Here is a 7,505-nt window from a genome sequence, read left to right on the forward strand (position 1 = left end):
CTGGAATGATCTCCTGTATCTGGAATGATCTCCTGTATCTGGAATGATCTCCTGTATCAGGAATGAGGAATGATCTCCTGTATCTGGAATGATCTCCTGTATCAGGAATGATCTCCTGTATCAGGAATGATCTCCTGTATCAGGAATGATCTCCTGTATCTGGAATGATCTCCTGTATCTGGAATGATCTCCTGTATCAGGAATGATCTCCTGTATCAGGAATGATCTCCTGTATCAGGAATGATCTCCTGTATCAGGAATGATCTCCTGTATCTGGAATGATCTCCTGTATCTGGAATGATCTCCTGTATCTGGAATGATCTCCTATATCTGGAATGATCTCCTGTATCAGGAATGATCTCCTGTATCAGGAATGAGGAATGATCTCCTGTATCTGGAATGATCTCCTGTATCTGGAATGATCTCCTGTATCAGGAATGATCTCCTGTATCAGGAATGATCTCCTGTATCTGGAATGATCTCCTGTATCTGGAATGATCTCCTGTATCTGGAATGATCTCCTGTATCTGGAATGATCTCCTGTATCTGGAATGATCTCCTATATCTGGAATGATCTCCTGTATCTGGAATGATCTCCTGTATCAGGAATGAGGAATGATCTCCTGTATCTGGAATGATCTCCTGTATCTGGAATAATCTCCTGTATCAGGAATGATCTCCTGTATCAGGAATGATCTCCTGTATCAGGAATGATCTCCTGTATCTGGAATGATCTCCTGTATCTGGAATGATCTCCTGTATCAGGAACGATCTCCTGTATCAGGAACGATCTCCTGTATCTGATCTCCTGTATCTGGAATGATCTCCTGTATCAGGAATGAGGAATGATCTCCTGTATTTGATCTCCTGTATCTGGAATGATCTCCTGTATCTGGAATGATCTCCTGTATCTGGAATGATGTCCTGTATCAGGAATGATCTCCTGTATCTGATCTCCTGTATCTGGAATGATCTCCTGTATCAGGAATGAGGAATGATCTCCTGTATTTGATCTCCTGTATCTGGAATGATCTCCTGTATCAGGAATGATCTCCTGTATCTGATCTCCTGTATCAGGAATGATCTCCTGTATCAGGAATGATCTCCTGTATCAGGAACGATCTCCTGTATCTGGAATGATCTCCTGTATCTGGAATGATCCCCCCCCCCCAGCAGACTACTAGAAGTACAGTTCACTGGACACAACAGATGGTAGAACATCTCCAACATCTCGCTGCACACATTGAAGGATCGAAGTTTCCTCAAGAAAAAGTCTTCCAGTTCAGTCTGTTGTCATGGAGACACCAGGTACTTGTCCTCCTCCACCATGTCCACCTCCTCTCCCAGAACTCTCAGCGGTTGTGGAGCCGTCATCTTCCTCCTGAAGTCGACCACCATCTCTCTGGTCTTGGCCACGTTCAGGAGGAGGTGATTTCTACCAGCCCACTCCACAAAGTCCTCCACTACTGCCCTGTACTCCTCCTCCTGTCCATCCCTTATACACCGACCACTGACTCCTCCTCCCGTCCATCCCTTATACACCGACCACTGACTCCTCCTCCCGTCCATCCCTTATACACCTACCACTGACTCCTCCTCCCGTCCATCCCTTATACACCGTCCACTCTGACTCCTCCTCCCGTCCATCCCTTATACACCGTCCACTGACTCCTCCTCCCGTCCATCCCTTATACACCGTCCACTGACTCCTCCTCCCGTCCATCCCTTATACACCGACCACTGACTCCTCCCTTCCATCCCTTATACACCGACCACTGACTCCTCCTCCCGTCCATCCCTTATACACCGTCCACTCTGACTCCTCCTCCTGTCAATCCCTTATACACCGTCCACTGACTCCTCCTCCCATCCATCCCTTATACACCGACCACTGACTCCTCCCGTCCATCCCTTATACACCGACCACTGACTCCTCCTCCCGTCCATCCCTTATACACCGTCCACTCTGACTCCTCCTCCCGTCCATCCCTTATACACCGTCCACTGACTCCTCCTCCCGTCCATCCCTTATACACCGACCACTGACTCCTCCTCCCGTCCATCCCTTATACACCTACCACTGACTCCTCCTCCCGTCCATCCCTTATACACCGTCCACTCTGACTCCTCCTCCCGTCCATCCCTTATACACCGTCCACTCTGACTCCTCCTCCCGTCCATCCCTTATACACCGTCCACTCTGACTCCTCCTCCCGTCCATCCCTTATACACCGTCCACTCTGACTCCTCCTCCCGTCCATCCCTTATACACCGTCCACTCTGACTCCTCCTCCCGTCCATCCCTTATACACCGACCACTGACTCCTCCTCCCGTCCATCCCTTATACACCGTCCACTGACTCCTCCTCCCGTCCATCCCTGATACACCGACCACTGACTCCTCCTCCCGTCCATCCCTTATATACCGTCCACTGACTCCTCCTCCCGTCCATCCCTTATACACCGACCACTGACTCCTCCTCCCGTCCATCCCTTATACACCGTCCACTGACTCCTCCTCCCGTCCATCCCTTATACACTGTCCACTGACTCCTCCTCCCGTCCATCCCTTATACACCGACCACTGACTCCTCCTCCCGTCCATCCCTTATACATCGTCCACTGCAGAGTCATCAGAGAACTTCTGCAGATGTCTTGACTCTGAGTTGTTCTGGAAGTCAGTGGTGTAGAAGGTGAACAGGAAGGGAGACAGAACAGTTCCCTGAGGAGCTCCAGTACCACTGACCACCGTATCAGACAGCACACTGTCCAGACGGACAAACTGTGGTCTGCCTGTCAGGTAGTCAGTGATCCAGGAGACGGTGGACGTGTCCACCCCCACCACCCGCAGCTTCTCACTCAGCAGCAGTGGTTGGATGGTGTTGAATACACTGGAGAAATCAAAGAAAGTGATTCTCACAGAGTCACCGGTTCCATCCAGGTGAGACTGAGCTCGTTGCAGCAGGTAGATGATGTCATCGTCCACTCCCACACGAGGCTGGTACGCAAATTGCAGAGGGTCCAGAGAAGATTTCACCAGCGGCCTGAGGTGGGCCAAGACCAGCCTCTCCAGCACCTTCATCACATGAGATGTGAGGGCAACCGGTCGGTAGTCGTTGAGGCCAGATGGAGTCGTCTTCTTAGGGACTGGAACCAGGCAGGACGTCTTCCACAGCACCGGGACTTCCTCCTGCTTCAGGCTCAGGTCTTTTATTCAGGTCTTTGACCTCATTCAGAAAGTTTAAAATCAACAACAGAAGATAAAGGTGCAGCAGTACCTGCAGATTAATGAGGGAATGAAAATGAGCCACTGCTTTTTATGTGAACAATCATAAACTTTATTTATATCATTATAATTCCACACAAAGTGCTTTGTAAAACCATCATGAGAAGGGATCTTTACATCTTTAGAAAATAGATCAAATGCTCGGAATAAAACAAAATATGACATAGTGAAATAAAGTTCTTCATATCATTTCTTTTTTTTTATTTGATTTATTTGTTGACTTTTATTTTTGTCCACAAAATAAGTATAAAAAGCAGTCCATCACCGATCACTATCGACATCACATACTCAGGCAACACAACCATTCCTGCCCTCCTCACAGATATTCACTCATAACGTCAGAAAAAGGTGCCACCAAAGACGATCAGTCTCCTATTGTTGGACCAGAGTATTATTCAGCTTCACTCTGTTCCACCTGCTTCTTTAACATGTTGTCCGTAACTAACCGGGCCAACGTCACACACTTATCCAACACTGCTGCTGGAATAGTTAGTTGACCCTCACCCAACCTGGCAGTGAAAAATGTGAAAAAATATCTGCTCATTGTGAATCTGATGTTAGCAGCATGTCTCTATAAAGTTGTTCCAGGATCATGTTCACCACTGAGCTGCATCAACTCTTCTTTTAACAAAACTCTGGAAACGTTGGGGAACTGAGGAGACCAGTTTCTGGAGTTTTGAAAGTGAAATGTGGTCCCATTCTTGCCTGATAGAGGATTTCAGCTGCTCAACAGTTCAGGGTCTCCTTTGTTGTATTGTTCATGTCCTGATGCTCCAGATGTTTTCAATGATTGACAGGCCTGGCCTGCAGGAGGCCAGTTTATCAGCGGACTCTTAAGTTAATGTTGAATCTGTGTGAAACTTTTCAAAAACAATGTGGGACTCCGTAGTTTTCTCTGGACTCCTTCCTAACCGGACCAGTGATGATATGTTTAGCCGTACGTCTTCACTTCACCGCTGGTTGTCGAGGTGATGTCCCGCTAACAACGTGGGCTTCATTGACAACTGGAATACTTTCTGGGGGAAACCTGGTCTGATCCGGAGAGACGGCATCCATCCTACTTTGGATGGTGCAGCTCTTCTTTCTAGAAACATGGCCATGTCTCTTAACAGCCCTAAAACCTGACATCCAGGGTTGAGGCCAGGACGCAGAGCTGCAGTCTTACAGCTCCTCTGCAGCTTCTTTAGAGCTGTCACTCACCCAAAACCTTCAACATCCTATAGAGGTTGTGTCTGTACCCAGACCACCTACATTTAAAAAACTCAAGAAAAGATCTATCAATACAAATGTAATAAAAATGGATCCTACCAAATTAATGGATCAAAAAAATCTGACAATTAAAAGCGGACTATTAAATATCAGATCTCTCTGGTCTAAATCTCTGTTAGTAAATGACTTGATAACTGATCATCAGATTGATTTACTCTGTCTCACAGAGACCTGGCTGCAACAGGAAGAATATGTTAGGATTAATGAAGCAACTCCTCCCAGTCATATTCATTATCATATTCCTAGAGATTCAGGAGGAGGAGGAGGAGGAGAAGGAGGAAGAGGGGGAGGAGGAGGAGTGGCAGCAATCTTCCACTCAAGTTTATCAATTAATCCAAAGCCTAAACTTAGTTGTAAATCATTTGAGAGTCTGACTCTTAGTCTCTCACCCAAACTGGAAAGCAGAGAAACGGATTGTATTGTTGTTGTTTATCTCCCACCTGGTCCTTATTCAGAGTTTCTAACTGGATTCTGACTTTTGATCAGATTTAGTGCTGAGTTCAGATAAAGTGATGATAGTGGGAGACTTTAACATTCATGTTGACGTGGACAACGACAGCCTCAGTTCTACTTTCAGCTCATTATTAGATTCTATAGGCTTTTATCAGGATGTAAATAAACCCCGTCACCGTGGTAACCACACCCTCCATCTGGTTCTGTCGTATGGCATGGAAACTGAAAATGTAATAGTATTTCCTCAAAACCCTGTTTTGTCGGACCACTTCTTATTAACATCTGAAGTTCCAATAATGGACTACACAGCATGTGGGAATAAATCCCACGACAGTAGATGTCTGTCAGATGATGTCGTGGCCAAGTTTAAGGAAGCAGCTACATGTTTATCCTCTTCGATGCCGTGTGTTAAAGCAGTGGAAGACATCTACGTTGATCTTAGTCCCACACAAGTGGATCATCTGGTAGAAAACACTGCAGTATCTCTGCTACAACTCTAGATGATGTCGCCCCTCTGAAGAAGAGAGTCATGAACCAGAGGAAGTTGTCTCCATGGTACAACTCAGAACTACGCTCTACGAGGCAGCGACCAACCTCCAGTGAAGATGGGACCACCCTCCAGTAAAGATGGGACCACCCTGCAGTAAAGATGGACCACCTCCAGTAAAGATGGACTACCTCCATTAAAGATGGGACCACCCTGCAGTAAAGATGGACCACCTCCAGTAAAGATGTTACCACCCTCCAGTAAAGATGGGACTACCCTCCAGTAAAGATGGGACCACCCTGCAGTAAAGATGGACCACCTCCAGTAAAGATGGACCACCTCCAGTAAAGATGTTACCACCCTCCATTAAAGATGGACCACCTCCAGTAAAGATGTTACCACCCTCCAGTAAAGATGGGACCACCCTCCAGTAAAGATGGGACCACCCTCCAGTAAAGATGGACCACCTCCTGTAAAGATGGACCACCCTGCAGTAAAGATGTTACCACCCTCCAGTAAAGATGGGACCACCCTCCAGTAAAGATGGGACCACCCTGCAGTAAAGATGGACCACCTCCAGTAAGGATGGACCACCTCCAGTAAAGATGTTACCACCCTCCAGTAAAGATGGACCACCCTCCAGTAAAGATGGACCACCTCCAGTAAAGATGTTACCACCCTCCAGTAAAGATGGACCACCCTCCAGTAAAGATGGGACCACCCTGCAGTAAAGATGGACCACCTCCAGTAAAGATTTTACCACCCTCCATTAAAGATGGACCACCTCCAGTAAAGATGGGACCACCCTCCATTAAAGATGGGACCACCCTCCAGTAAAGATGGACCACCCTCCAGTAAAGATGGGACCACCCTCCAGTAAAGATGGACCACCTCCAGTAATGATGAGACCACCCTCCATCCAGTAAAGATGGGACCACCCTCCAGTAAAGATGGGACCACCCTCCAGTAAAGATGGACCACCTCCAGTAATGATGAGACCACCCTCCATCCAGTAAAGATGGGACCACCCTCCAGTAAAGATGGGACCACCCTCCAGTAAAGATGGACCACCTCCAGTAATGATGAGACCACCCTCCCTCCAGTAAAGATGGGACCACCCTCTAGTAAAGATGGGACCAACCTCCAGTAAAGATGGACCACCTCCAGTAAAGATGGGACCACCCTCCATTAAAGATGGGACCACCCTCCAGTAAAGATGGACCACCCTCCAGTAAAGATGGGACCACCCTCCAGTAAAGATGGACCACCTCCAGTAATGATGAGACCACCCTCCATCCAGTAAAGATGGGACCACCCTCCAGTAAAGATGGGACCACCCTCCAGTAAAGATGGACCACCTCCAGTAATGATGAGACCACCCTCCATCCAGTAAAGATGGGACCACCCTCCAGTAAAGATGGGACCACCCTCCAGTAAAGATGGACCACCTCCAGTAATGATGAGACCACCCTCCCTCCAGTAAAGATGGGACCACCCTCTAGTAAAGATGGGACCAACCTCCAGTAAAGATGGACCACCTCCAGTAAAGATGGGACCACCCTCCATTAAAGATGGACCACCTCCAGTAAAGATGGGACCACCCTCCAGTAAAGATGGGACCACCCTCCCTCCAGTAAAGATGGGACCACCCTCCAGTAAAGATGGGACCACCCTCCAGTAAAGATGGTCCACCTCCAGTAATGATGAGACCACCCTCCATCCAGTAAAGATGGGATCACCCTCTAGTAAAGATGGGACCACCCTCCAGTAAAGATGGGACCACCCTCCAGTAAAGATGGACCACCCTCCAGTAAAGATGGGACCACCCTCCATTAAAGATGGACCACCTCCAGTAAAGATGGGACCACCCTCCAGTAAAGATGGGACCACCCTCCAGTAAATATGGGACCACCCTCCAGTAAAGATGGACCACCTCCAGTAATGATGAGACCACCCTCCCTCCAGTAAAGATGGGACCACCCTCTAGTAAAGATGGGACCAACCTCCAGT

The sequence above is a fragment of the Embiotoca jacksoni genome, unplaced genomic scaffold (genome assembly GCF_022577435.1).
Source record: "Embiotoca jacksoni isolate LCO1_2020_lvr unplaced genomic scaffold, fEmbJac1.0.p SCAF_79, whole genome shotgun sequence".
Lineage (NCBI taxonomy): Eukaryota > Metazoa > Chordata > Actinopteri > Embiotocidae > Embiotoca > Embiotoca jacksoni.